Source organism: Chionomys nivalis, chromosome 4, assembly GCF_950005125.1.
Source record: "Chionomys nivalis chromosome 4, mChiNiv1.1, whole genome shotgun sequence".
NCBI classification, from domain to species: domain Eukaryota; kingdom Metazoa; phylum Chordata; class Mammalia; order Rodentia; family Cricetidae; genus Chionomys; species Chionomys nivalis.
The window spans coordinates 86,756,569-86,771,298 of NC_080089.1; the positions used below are offsets into that span (position 1 = coordinate 86,756,569).

At 41.2% G+C, this 14,730-nt stretch overlaps 1 pseudogene; it reads right to left on the bottom strand.

Moving 5' to 3' along the window:
- Positions 1–2,642: 2,642 nt before the first annotated feature.
- LOC130873751 (60S ribosomal protein L7a-like) lies at positions 2,643–3,455 on the bottom strand (annotated as a pseudogene).
- Between the last annotated feature and the right edge of the window lie 11,275 nt (positions 3,456–14,730).

The window sequence follows — 14,730 nt, forward strand, 5'->3', positions numbered from 1 at the left end:
CATGTCTGACCTGGTGGCAGGACCCATGGCGTCTTCCCTTCTTCCCAGCATTCTATTCTGTCTACTCCACCCACCTATGTTCTGACCTATCAAATGGGCCAAGGCAATTTATTTATTAACCAATGAGAGTAACACATAGACAGATGACACTCCTCCATCATTTCCCCCTTTTTCTGTTTAAACAAAAAGGAAAGGCTTTCACTTTAACATAGTAAAATTATATATAACAAAACAGTTATCAAGTAAGAATTACAGTTACAATATTTATATCTATTTTATCTTTTATCATAACAAAGGAAAACAACTATAACTTATAACTATAACTATCTGTTCTTCAACTCCATCAAAGACTCCAATATTACCTAAGCAAACAAGAAATAAGCAACTTCCAAACTCTAGAAATGACAGAGACATCTCGCTGCCTGGACAGTCACCCAAAGTTCTTTTGTACTGTTGGGGCATCCATCTTTGGCCTATAGGCCCATAGTAGCCAGAGACATTTCCATGAAGCAGGACATTTCAAAGGCAGTTCAGTCACTATCTGCTGTGTCCTGCAGAATGTCTCACAGACTCTTTCATGAATCAGGAACCCCGAAAGACCATCTCACCTTTAGACAAGTTCAGCAGTCCTCTTTCTGCGGGTTGTGTCCAGTTCATGCATCAGTCCAGGCAAGAGCAGTTTCTTGCCCAAATGGCTATCAAACTCCATAAGGAGCCTCTTTGATGCCCATCTTCTTAAAGTAGATTGGTGATGTCAGGAGCAGACATGTCTCACTGTCATGAAAAGCCCTAACTTATTAAAACATTAAATGTCATTTTCTGTAGTCTTTGAAAGATATGAAGAATGACTATTTAACTGAAATATATCTCTATATATCTGGAAAATCTAACTAACATGATTATTATTGATGATTATCCATTAACAACCTATATTTCTTAATTATATGTAACTGCCCAGCGGGTCAGTTATTCTAGGGTTGTAACCTGCCTGGCAGGTCAGTTATTCCAGGGTCCCGAAGAGGAGCTATCTGAAAAGACATGGGTGGGAAAGAGGAAGGAGACCAAGCAGAGTTCTTGTCAAGATCTCCCTTTATTAGTGTAATGGCAGCAGCTTATATAGCCCTTGGATGAGGAATTTGGTTTGGGATAGGGGCAGGGGCATGGCAAGGGCAGGAAGGGATCTTGCAGCAATGGTCACGAGTCGACACTTGGGCATGAGTCGTCGGTCACAAGGTCACAAGTCGTCGGTCAGGAGGTCATGAATTGACACACCTAGTGTTCTCTATGCAAGCGGAATCATTCCTTTTGTGATTCCAACCACAAACAGTTCTCTAGATAGTTGGAATGCGGGGCAGGTTCTGCTAACAGATAACTCTCAATATAGTTGGGTGTGGGGTGGGCTCTGCCAACAACCAGTTCTCAATACAGTTGGGATGTGGGGCTCTCTGCAAACATCCCCAGGACAATGGTCCCCACCATCATCCCTGGAAAATGGCTCCTGACAATTATACATTACATTTTTAAATGAACTACACAATCTCAATACCTTAATCAAGAGCAGAAACATATATACATATAACACACACCAAAGCAGTTTACAACACCAACCTCATCTTTGTAGAAGATACATAGAGGAATACCGTAAAAGGCAGAGAAGGGAAGACAGCCTCAACTACAAAAGCACAGGAAACACTTTTCAAGGGAAAATACCTAAACAAAGAAGAGCTGAGAAAGAGTTCATCACATCTAGCACAACAAATCAGAAACCCTAAAATAATTATTAGGGAGAAAATCAAACAATAAACAGACAAACAATTATCAGACTCAATAAATATAGTTTAGTAATAACATTAAATGCATGTGGATTCAGTTCACCAACAAAGAGAAAAGACTGGTTGACGAGTTTTAAAAAAACCAACTAGATCCAACTTTCTGTTATCCCTAAGAAACACACCTTACTAGGAAAAACACACACTTACACACTTACCAGTTAAGATAACCACAGACAAATAACCAAAGGATGGAAAACAATCAAGTTAATGGAAACAAATGAATCTGACACAGCCACTCTTCTACCAAATGAAGTAATTAAATTCGAATTTAGAAAGGATAAAGAAAACTACTTCATAGTAAAAAATGGAACACTTATTAAAATATGGCAATGTAAAAATATATGCATTAAATATTGGTGTCCCCAATTTCATAAAACAAAGTCCAATAGACATAAAAGGTCAGGTGGATCCCAATACAATAATATAGGGTAATTTCAATGCCCCAGTTTCATTTCAAGGTAAGTCATTCAAACTAAAGGTTAAAAAATTCTGAGTTAAACCATACTTAAAGTAAATGGACTTCTCAGGTGTATACAGAACATTTCATCAACAGACAGTATAAACATTTTTCTCAGGAGTTTGTCAGCCTTCTCTAACTCAGACTACATTCTAGACCATAAATCAAGTCTTAGCAAAAATAAAATTACCAACATAATATCTTGTGTCTTACCAGATTACAGTGCAAAAAAGAAAAACCTATAGTTAAGTAGCAAGGGCAAATAAAACATGACACAAATACAAAGAAAATGAACAGAACATTCTTTTTTTTTTTGAAGTTTTATAATTATATTTATGTACAGAAAACTCAGCAGTACATTTAACCCAGTTTAGTGGCGAATTCTTTGGCCTTTGCCTTTTCCAGCTTGGCAATTCGAGCCACAGATTTAGGACGCAGGACGTTGCCTCCCCAGTGGCGGCGGATCTCATCATATCTGTCGTTGTAATTGGTCCTAATAGCTTCCACCAGGTTGGCCAGAGCACCCTTGTCTTCCGAGTTAACCTGTGTGAAGGCAACAGTGGTGCACGTCTTCCTGTGGACCAGCCGTCCCAGTCTGGCCTTTCCCTTGATGATGCAGTAGGGGACCCCCATCTTGCGACACAGGGTAGGCAGGAAGATCACCAGCTCAATGGGGTCTACGTCGTGGGCAATCACCACCAGCTGAGCCTTCTTGTTCTCTACCAAAGTGGTGACTGTATTGACGCCCGCTCGAAGGACAGGTGGTCTCTTAGTTGGGACATCCCCTTTGCCGGCAGCTTTCTTCTCAGCATGGGCCAGCAGCCTCTGCTTCTTTTCCTGCTTGGTCTCTGGCCTGTACTTGTGGGCAAGTTTAAGCAACTGGGTAGCTGTTTGCCGGTCCAGGGCCTGGGTGAACTGGTTAATGGCAGGAGGAACTTTGAGGCGCTTATAGAGGATGGCCCTCTGCCGCTGCGCCTGATGTAGCGGGGCCATTTGACGAAGCGTGTGAGATCTCTCTTGGGCTGGATGTCCTGCCCATTGCCGAAGTTCTTAGGCCTCTTCTCAAACAAAGGATTCACCACCTTCTTCGCCTCCTGCTTCTTCACGACGGCGGGGGCCAGGGCCACCTTCTTCCCCTTGGCCTTCTTTCCCTTGGGCATCTTGCCGGGCTGGAGGAGAGAGAGGAGAACAGAACATTCTTGAATGACCAGCAGGCCTTTTGAAGAATTCAAAAAACCCTATAACCAAATGAAAATGAAACTACATTAGATCAGAACTTCTGGAATATAACTAAGGCAGTTTTATGCAGAAAAATATAGTTTTGAGTACTTTAAAAAAACAGAAAGATCTAGAATAAATAACTTAAGGATATACATCAAGGTCTTAGAAAACAAGGAAAGTCCAAACTCTAAAGTAGTCTATGGCAATAAATAATTAATATCAAGGCACAAGATAAGGAAACAGAGATGAAAGGAATATTATAGAGAACCAACAAAAAGTCTGAAAAAAAAAGATTGTCAAATCCTTACCAAACTTTTCAAAAAAGAGAAAAGACCCAAACTAAAAAATTAGGTAAAATGCAAGAATCATTAAGTGGTACATTGAAAATGTATATACCTTCCCAAACTGAGAAATATAGAAAAACGGATAAATTTGGAGACAAATTACCTACCAAAATCCAAACAAGAAGTTATAGATAACTTAAACAGAATAATAATAATAATAATAATAATAATAATAATAATAATAACAATAATAATTGTAAGTCAAAATGAAGAACATATTAAGAAAATCATATACAAGACCAAGTTGGTTTCACACCAAGGATGCATGAATGTTTCAACATGAGTAAATAAGTATAATTTAGAACATAAGTAGACTAAGAGATAGAAACCACATAATCAAAGTAATCAACGAAAAAAAATGGTCTTGGAAAAAGTCCATCATCCCTTTATGATAAAACCCCAAAGAGACTAGGAACAGAAGAAATGATAATTTCAAGATAATAAAGGTAGAACACAACAAGCATTAGTGCTGTACTAATTGGGGAAAACTGGGAGAATTTCCTCTAATATCTATAATGAAAAAGGGATGCACATTCCTTCCATTGTTGTTAAATACAAAATCTTAGACATTAAGGCAAGAGAACTGAGAAAGAGGAAACAAACAGACTGTAAAGCAGGTGGATTCCTGCCATGTGCAGACAGCACCACCTTATACTTAACAGACCCTAATGATTCCACCAGGAAACTATAAGCTCTGACAAACACTTTCAGTAGAGGAGCAGGATATAAAAATTAACACACAAAATAGTACCCTTTCTATATATCAATAGTAAACTCACTGGGAAGGAAGTTAGGGGGAAATCCCATTCATAATTGCTTTTAAGAAATAGTTGAGATTAAGCCTAACCATAAAAGTAAAAGACCAATGAGGAAAATTTAAGAAACTAAAGAAAGAAATTGAGGAAGATACTAGAAGATGGAACTACTTGTTCTTTCGGATAGGCAGAATATTGTGTATATGGCTATATTACTGAAAGCAATGTACATATCCTGTCAAAATGGCATTCTTCACAGAACAAGACAATGCTAAAGCTCATATGGATGCACGAAACTCCTGACAACTACTGTAGCTCTTAGCAGGCAAGAGACTTGGCTCTAGAAGGCTCCCAGGTGTCCAGGGAGATGTCCCCAGTTAGTTCCTTGGACAGCAGAGGAGAGGGTGCCTGAACTGGCCCTATCCTACAGCCATACTAATGAATATCTTGCATATCACTATAGAAGCTTCATCTGGCGATGGATGGAGATAGAGACAGAGACCCACATTGGAGCACTGGACTGAGCTCCCAAGGTCTAAATGAGGAGCAGAAAGAGGGAGAACATGAACAAGGAAGTCAGGACCACGAGGGGTGCACCCACCCACTGAGACGGTGGGGCTGATCTATTGGGAGCTCACAAGGCCAGCTGAACTGGGACTGATGGAGCATGTGATCAAACCAGACTCCCTGAACGTGGCGGACAATGAGTGCTGACTGAGAAGCCAATGACAATGGTTTTGATCCTACTGCATGACTCCTTTGTGGGAGCCTAGTTTGTTTGGATGCTCACCTTCTTAGACCTGGATAGAGGGGGGAGGACCTTGGACTTCCCACAGGGCTGCTCTTTGGACTGGAGAGGGAGGGGTATGGAAAGTGGGAGGATGGGGGAGGGAAATAGGAGTAGGGGAGGAGGTGGAATTTTTTAATAATAATAATAATAAAAGAAAAAAGAAAGAAAGAGTAATGCAGAATATGTCACAATATCCAATCTCAAATTGTATTACACAGTTATTGTGACAGAAATAGCATGGCACTGCCACAAAACCAGATGTGTAGATCAGTGGACTAGAACAGATGACTTGGAAATAAAGCCATATAGTTACAGTCATCTCATTTCGGAAAAGCTGTCCAAAATATAAATTGGAGACAAAATAGCTCCTTTAAAGTGATTCGGGGGAAATGATTTACATGTAAAAGGACACAACTAGATCTCTGTTTCTCACCCTCTACAGAATCAATTCAAAATGAATCACAGACATCAAGATGAGACGAGAAACTCTGCAACTGTTAGAAGAAACTCTAAGTAAAACACCTGAGGATACAGGCACACGCATTTTTGGAAAAGGATTTTAATACATAAGAAATAGTTCTAAGAAGTAACAAATGAGAGATTACGTGAAATTAAAACATCTAATTCACAGCAAAGGAAACAACACTAGAATGAAGAGATACGCTACTAAATGCGTAAAATTTACCAATTCACATAAGACAAGTCATTAATTTCTAAGATATATAAGGAACTGCAAAAATGGAATGTGTAAAAATGAAGCACCTAAATCAATAAATGTGTCAATGAACTAAATAGACTATTCTCAAATGAAAAAATACAAATGGACAATAACTACTTGGAAAGTGTTCAAAATCATCAAAGAGATACAAAACTGTTTCGAAATTCCATTTCAGTCCAGCCAGAATGACAATGATCAAGAAAACAAATGTAGAAGAGGATGAGCCAGGGAGGAGAACCCTGGTGGAAAACAAACCTGTGCAGCCACTGTGGAAATAAGTATGGAGGCTCCTCAGAAAACTAAAAATAGAATGACCATTTCAATCTCCTATGCCGCTCTTATGTGTATATTTGAAGGAGACTAAGTTAACATAGCACAGAGTACCTTACCTGTTTCACATCCACATTTATTTCTGTACTATTTATAATTGCCTGAAATAGAACCAGGCAACAATAAATGGATAAAGGAAACATGATACATAGTCACAGTAGAATTTTATGATTCTATAAATAAAAAAATGAAATCATGGCATTTGTCAGGAAAACAGGTACAACTGAAATCATTATGTGAAACAAGTTGAACTCCAAGTTGAAAGCCCAATACCACACTTTCTCTCGTATGCAGAGAGAAACATAAATCTGTTTCTCATGACACCAACTTCTCTAGGACCTAAACCACTAGAAATAATATTGTCCAACTAGCAGCCCTAAAACACAGATTTAACCATGTTGCTGTTCTATTTTCAGCCTTTCAAATGTCCCTTTTATTTTCAGCTCACAACCCAGTGCTCAAAGCTTATAACCTGGTCCTCAAGGCTACTGTGATCTGAATTCCCCTCTTCTCTTAGCACAACCCTCCGTACACTAGAGTCCACCCTTTAGCTCAGTGCAAAGCACTCTCGTTGAAGCACACTTATACACTTCACAGTGCTGCACTCTCTGACTGGTGGCATCTTGTTTATCTGTAAAAGCCAACTTAACTCCAGTCTTCTCAGATCCCCCACCTTTGTCTTTTGTGTTATTTTGTATGGCGACACTTTGCAGTTGGATTTTTTTTTTTTGTTGGTTCACATTCTGAAAACTGTGTTAATAACTCCAGGAGTCAGGATCCTGGAGCCCAGCTCAGGGCCTGATATGTGGCAAGTACTCAGTAGGCTTGGTGCACAGCTGTCAGTTCTCTGTATTTTGCTCCTGGTGAATGTTTAGGCCTTGACACTTATAGAAAATTACCCCCGAGAGACCCAGTTTCAGTCGCTGTCACCAAGCACTTCTGCTTCTTTGGTTATGTGTGCCTTTTGCCATTCCATTCTGGGCAGTGGAAACCCCAAGGCTCTCTACTACAATGACTTAAAGGTCCTCTTCAATGAGGCCTTCCCCTTGTACTTCCCCTGAGATGATATTTGGAGGAAAAGAGCATTTTCCTTTTTGCTTTGTTGAGCAAAACTTAACAGAAAAGCTAATATAGCTTTGGGTACAATATCAACCTGAGTTTATATCAGAACATGAAATACTCAACCATACTACAGAATCCAGTGAATATTTATTTTGTGTTTTGTATGTATCAGTCCCTAAGCCAGGTCTTCCAGCTATGAGCTTGCATCTCAAGTCAAAGCGTACAGTAACGACAGCATAAGACAGATCATGGCACTTGCTATCTGCACACCTACTTTCATCCAGAACATATAAAGAGGTTTGTTGTGGGATATTTGGTTGTTCTGTGAAAATGGAGACTGTGTTAATAAAATCGACCTTAGGTCAGGAGACAGATCCAACAACTAGATGACAGGAATTAGCCATACAGAGTAAGAAGGAGCCAAAAAGACAGATAGAGAGACACACAGGAAGTAGTAGGGAGACTTGGTGTTTTGTCAGTCTTTTTGGTTTAGAACAGGGGGAGAGACACTCTTTTGCTGGGTCGCCAACCAAAGACGAAGGTCGATTGGTTGCTTCTAGGCCTCTCTGAGCTAGCAGGTTTTCACCTCAGTGTCTGACTCCTGGGTCTGTATTAGTAAATAGAATGATAGAGACTTAGTTTAAAACTACATTTCGTGGCAGTGGCCAAACTGGTGCCAATGGAACCAGATTGTCTCACTAGGCTGCAGCTTGAGCAGAAGGGCATTGACTGTGGGGCTGCGGACGGTAGTTAAAATAGGAATAGATTCAGATGCAGCTGCTAAGCTGATAGTATAACACAGAGGTTTCCTGACTGTATCCTTAAAGGTAATCTCACCCATGGCTTCCTACTCCTTGGTTCACTTCCCCTATCCTTTCCTGTTCCATTCCCTTGCACTTCTATATCCTTAGATAACACTCCACCCCACTAGCCAGACGGCATGACACTTCTCTTTCTCAGGTATCAATCCACTCACTGAATTCGCAACTAGTTGGGTCTCTCCAGAACCCTCTTGAGCCTTCCTCCTGAACACAGGAAGAAAATAAGGGGAACTTCTGCTTGCAATTGTGCTCATTAGGTAGCCTGGAATTCAGTCTCCTCAGTGAGAAAAGCAGCTCCTACCAGAAACCCTGTCACTCTGAGCCTCTAATTTTTGTTTTAAACAAAATCAAAACAACATTTTATTTAATGTTGTTTTGATTTTGTTTAAAATAAAATTTTCTTTAAACAAAAAATTTTAAAATAAAAAATGTTTAAAAAAATTTTGTTTAAACAAAATGTTGGGTCCAGGGAGGTCGCACAAAGATGGGGACAGACCACCAAAGTTTAATAATCCAGAAGCAAACTTTATTCCAGAAACCAGAATCCAAATAAAATAAAATAATAAAATAAAATAAAAAAATCTCCATGGAGCACAAAAAGCTTATCAGCTAGCTGAGACCACAGCCAGAGATGGGTTTTTTTGTAAGGCTGTGGCCGAGGCTGGTTTTTGAACCCATCTTTTTAATAATAGGGGCATCAAGCATTTGGTCTGAACAAAGGAATTTTTATAATTTTTACATTTCTTTTTCTGGAATTTACATTTTTATATTCTTATCCTTGGACCCTTCAACAAACAAAGCAAAAAATAACCCAGGGAACTGGTTTTTCTCCAATGGATTTTTCTGACCATGAAGGCCTGACTCCACAGGACTGAAGGAGGGCACGGGAGACACACTGATGGGGTTCTGTGTGTATTTCTCTTACTCCTTTTGTGCTTCAACCATGTTATTAGTGTTAGTGTGTCACATCCAAAAGAAACTGGGGACAAATGTCTAACTGTGGTACCTCTAAGCAGACCAAAGCACATGTTGGCTCTCAGGCTCATCCATTGTTGGTGGGAATGCAAACTTGTGCAACCACTTTTGAAATCAATTAGGAAACTGGGAGTCAACCTACCTCAGGACCCAGCAATTCCACTCTTGGGAATATACCCAAGAGATGCCCAATCATACTACAAAAGCATTTGTTCAACTATGTTCATAGCAGCACTATTTGTAATAGCCAGAACCTGGAAACAACCTAGGTGCCCCTCAATAGAAGAATGGATAAAGAAGGTGTGGCACATATACACTTTAAGAGTTTTACTCAGAGGTAAAAAACAATGACATCTTGAATTTTGCATGCAAATGGATGGAAATAGAAAACACTTTACTGAGCGAGATAACCCAGACCCAAAAAGATGAATATGGTATGTACTCACTCATAAGTGGATTCTAGCCATAAATAAAGGACATTGAGCCTATAATTCATGATCCTAGAAAAGCTAAATAAGAAGGTGAACCCAAAGAAAAACATATAGTTATCCTTCTGGATATTGGAAGTAGATAATATTACCAGGCAAAAGTTTGGAGCACGGGGTGGGGGTGGGGTGGAGGGAAGGGGAAATGGGGAGAGAGAAGGGAGAAGGGGAGGATTGGGGAGTGCTTGGGGGAATGGGATGGTTGGGATGGAGGAAGGGTGGATATGAGAGCAGGGAAGCAGATATAGGGCTGGCAAGAGACTTGACTCTAGAGGGGTTCCCAGGTGTCCAAGGAGATGTCCCCAGCTTGTTCCTTGGGCAGCAGAGGAGAGAGAGCCTGAAATGGCCCTATCCTATAGCCACACTGATGAATATCTTGCATATCACCATAGACCCTTTATCTGGCGATGGATGGGGATAGAGACAGAGAACCACATTGGAGCACTGAACAGAGCTCCCAAGGTCCAAATGAGGAGTAGAAGGAGGGAGACCATGAACAAGGAAGTCAGGACTGCGAGGGGTGCATCCACTCACTGAGACGGTGGGACTGATCTAATGGGAGCTCACCAAGGCCAGCTGGACTGGGCCTGATGGAGCATGTGATCAAACCGGACTCTCTGAATGTGACTGACAGTGGAGGCTGACTGAGAAGCCAAGGACAATGGCACTGAGTTTTGATTCTACTGCATAGACTGGCCTTGTGGGAGCCTAGCCTGTTTGGATGCTCACCTTCCTAGACCTGGATGGAGGGGGGAGGACCTTGGACTTCCCACAGGGCAGGGAACCCTGACTGCTCTTAGCACTGGAGAGGGAGGGAAGGAGTGGAGGGAGTGGGAGGGAAATGGGAGGAAGGGAGGAGGTGGAAATTTTTAATAAATAATAATAATAATAAACTTGTTTCTGATTTCTACAGATTAGGATTATACTCTGGGTCTCAGGACCACAGCTAAAAACTAGAGACTAAAATATTCCTTCTAATCTCCTGTCTTTACTGACATTGGTAAGCTGTAACTGACTGGGTAAACTGTATGTCCAAATTTAACTTATGTGTCCAATTTAGATATACCCAACAAGTAAAGGTGCCCTGATCCTCAACTGCCTTTACAGATCTGAGAGTATGGCATTAAATTAAAAAAAGTCTTCTTATGTGAGAGAGATATGCCAATTTCTGCAGCATCCTGTAGCTCCTCTAAGAAGACACATGGCTGCAAAAGAACTTCCTCCTGGAGATTTGCTTTGGATATGACAAATTCAGTCACACAGGAAAAGATCTGCCTTTTATCTCATTAGCTGCCTGGAGCCTGCCTGGAGTGGATAACAGGACACTGGGAATTTGATTGCCTCATCCTGCCAAGACAGGTAGACCACACCCTACCCTCACAGGAAAATCTGCCAGACCTCCTGGGCTCAACCGCTGAAGGCAAGTACTGCTTCTGAGACCGGTGTTAGCCAAGAGCATGGAGAAACTTGGGATTACCTGGGTAACTGGAAAAACTGTCTCACTTCTTTTCATTTACTTATCTCTCTCAGATCTGTTTGATGGCATTTGATGAAGGGTTCTGGTAGTGCATTAGTTTATGTTGGGTCCATGAGGCTGCACGAAGATGGGGACAGACCACGAAAGTCTAATAAACCAGAAGCAAACTTTATTCCAGAAACCAAAATCCAGGAAAAAATAAAAAATAAAAAAAAAATCTCCATGGGGCACAAAAAGCTTATCAGCTAGCTGAGACCACAGCCAGGGATGGATTTTGTAAGGCTGTGGTGAAGGCTGGTTTCTGATCCCCCCTTTTTATAGTAGGGGCTCCAGGCATTATGTCTGAACAAAGGAATTTTTATAATCTCAAGGTAAAACTCAGATTGCTTTACTTTACAATCTCCATTAACAGAGTTTCTTAGTTAAACTAGTGTTTGTACTTAATCTATTGTCTTCCTTGGTACTTCCAGGTGTTTACTGAAGCCCTGTGGTCTCCCCTTAGATGCTGCCCGTTTCATACAGCAGGGATAGTGTGTAACCCAGAGGTCATATATCCATCTCCTAAAACTTAACTCAGCTCATACCCGTCATTAGTCAAGGATGGCCGGGGGTGTTAAGCTCTCAGTTTGCAGAGAGATACTTCGGCCTTGTAAATAAAGCTATGGGTTATAAAATGAAATAACCCACTGTTAATAGTTAACCCTTAAGCTGCTGAGGAAGCTGCTGACAGTTTGTTCTCATTCTCCTAGGCTTACAACTTTATATTTTTTTATTTCTACATTCCTATTTCTGGAATCTACATTTTTATATTCTTATTCTCGGACCCTTCAGTTTATTAGTTAAGTTTCCTGCTAAAAATAAAGGCAGGTGTGCCTCTTTCACGGGTTTCATAGTCCAGGATTAACAGATTTCAGATGTAACTTCAGAGATTAAGACTTTTAAAATTTCCTTTGTCTTCTAAAATGTTCATGCCTTTTAACCTAAAGCCATAGCCATTTGCTAGGACACAAAGATATAACTCTGTTTCATCTGTCTTACAGATAGATACCTGCAGGTTCCTGGGAGAAGTTCTGCTGCTATATCAAGAAATCTGGTCTGGTAAAATGTATCTCCAGATATATTTTGACCCCACCCACTTTTGAGCATATTTTACAGGTCACCAACCTGCAGAGGGTTCTCCAGATATGCCAGCACCTGCACCAGTTCCTGGGACTTCACCATTGGTACCACCTCTCTAGGCTCAAATGGGCACCTCCCCAGTAACTGGAATCTGTTTTTTTGTTTGTTTGTTTTCTTTTTTTTTGATTTTTCGAGACAGGATTTCTCTGTGGCTTTGGAGCCTGTTCTGGAACTAGCTCTGTAGACCAGGCTGGTCTTGAACTCACAGAGATCCGCCTGCCTCTGCCTCCCGAGTGCTGGGATTAAAGGCGTGCGTCACCAGCGATGGAATCTGGTTTTAAAGGGCATATCTGCCCTCGTGTCTCACTTATTCACCTGTGCCTCTCCTGTACAACCAGGGTACTTCTCTGTTCCATTCTTTCTGGCAGGTAATCACCCTTCCCATGGCTAGCCCCATTCATAGGACTGATAATAACAATCTAATTTTTCTCCTAGCAACTTGCCTTCCCAGATCTCCCCCAAAAGAAGATGCCTGAGGTCTCCACAATGGCAGTTAACCAGATACTTCTCCACCCACATGTCCTGCCGAGCGTGAGCTCACCAAATCCCAACTCCTCTCTCCCCTGTCACCCTATGCCTGCAGGAAGCAGCCAGACATGAACCTGTGTCCATATATCCAGAGTCTGGGATGTTCTGGGGAAAGCCTCGCCCCAGCCCCTGGCATCCATATAACAAGAGTCTGGAATGTTGGGGTGGAAGCGTTACCCCAGGCCCCGATTTCCATATATCCAAAGAGTCTGGAATGTTTGGGTGGAAGCTCCACTCAAAGCCACCTCCCCATCTCTCTCCAAACCCTGTTGCATCTCAAAAAGCCCACCAAATGATAACCCGTCTCGCAGAGATGCTCAAGACCACTCCCACAAGGTATTCAAACTGCCCCCCCCACCCCCACAAAAACAGACATGTGGTTTTCCCATCTTCCTTTCCCTCTCATCTCTGGGGAAGAGGGGGTGGAAAACCATCCAGGAACATTGTATCTATTAAACCTGGGCTTTTTCTAATTTAGTTTGATTTGGTCTGATTTGCAGAGCAAGATATTGTCTGATTTGGTGGAGAGGCTTACCGGGGTGCATAAACTTTTTGCTGTACTCTTCCTCATATCAATAATAATAATAATAATAATAATAATAATAATAATAATACCCAAAACTTTTCCTCAACCATACCTTGGAGAGGCCGTCATGTCCTCATTTTATATAATGAAAGAATATTGTTCTGGACAGAGACTCTGCCTTGGTCAGGGCTTCAAAATAGGGAAGTAGCTAAATTCAGAGGAGTTAAAGAGCCAAACAGAGTGAGAACTCCCCCATGCGATCTCCAAAGAAGCAGCAAAAAGCCCAGCAAAATTTCAGGTTCCTCCTTTGTGGAAAAGAGAAGTTGACCTCAGCAATTTCTTTTGAAACCACTTGTCCCACCTACCTTGTCATGCAGCCTGTATCATTGTGGATACTCATGACTTGGGATCTTGGAGTTCTGTCCTCTTGTCTCCTATCACAATCGTCGCTTCTTCTTGGTCAGAATAGAAAAGAATCCCAACTGTTAAGTCATTTCAGCCAAGTCCTAGACATTAAGGAACAAATATTAGTTAGCCCTACTGGGTCCTCTCAAATGTCAGGGTCACGAGAAACACCTCCACACTCCCACACACGTAGAAGGCCACCTGATTACTACTTTAAACCATGAGTATTGAGAGGGTGGCTTATTATAAGCATAGACAATTGGACATAGGAGTACTTTTGCAAGTACAATGGAAATATACAAGGATGAACACATTAATAAAACACTGACAGCAAAAAAAAAAACTGTGCAAAAAGATGAAGTTCTTAACTCACTATTAAGACGACACATACTCTCCTTGCTGTTCTCGTGGCAGTCACTAGTAGTTCATTCAGTCCTGTCTGGGCTATCAAGCTTCTCCAATAGAAGCTCCTAGATAAAATATGCACAAAGAAAGACTTAGTCAGGTCATAGATGCTTTTCTTTCATATTTGTGTTGTTGGAGATTGAACCCAGGCAAGCATGCTAACCAGCTGCCCTACCGATATGGCAAATCCCAGGTCCTAAGTCAAAGGACTTTTTTTTTTTTTTTTTGGGTTTTTTTTTTTGGTTTTTCGAGACAAGGTTTCTCTGTGGTTTTGGAGCCTGTCCTGGAACTAGCTCTTGTAGATCAGGCTGGTCTCGAACTCACAGAGATCCGCCTGCCTCTGCCTCCCGAGTGCTGGGATTAAAGGCGTGCGCCACCACCGCCCGGCAAAGGACTTTTTAAATATGGAAATATTGGCAA